Raw genomic sequence first — 243 nt, forward strand, 5'->3', positions numbered from 1 at the left:
TATATATATATATATATACACAGTTGCGGCCCCTCAGGGCCAGCAAGGCCTTCTCAGAAAAGTAAATTCAGAAAAGTAAATTTACTTTTCTGAGAATAACATTAATTTGTGTTTTTATTTTCAGAAATATGTTAACAAAATTATTCTCTGTATTCTTTACGCCATATTATTTCCACTTAGTCGAGTGGCTTTCAACGTTATTTTAAACAACATTGAAAGGCACTCGATAAATAACTTATTCAT

The sequence above is a fragment of the Hippocampus comes genome, unplaced genomic scaffold (genome assembly GCF_001891065.2).
Source record: "Hippocampus comes isolate QL1 unplaced genomic scaffold, H_comes_QL1_v1.1 scaffold34, whole genome shotgun sequence".
In the NCBI taxonomy this organism is placed as follows: Eukaryota; Metazoa; Chordata; class Actinopteri; order Syngnathiformes; family Syngnathidae; genus Hippocampus; species Hippocampus comes.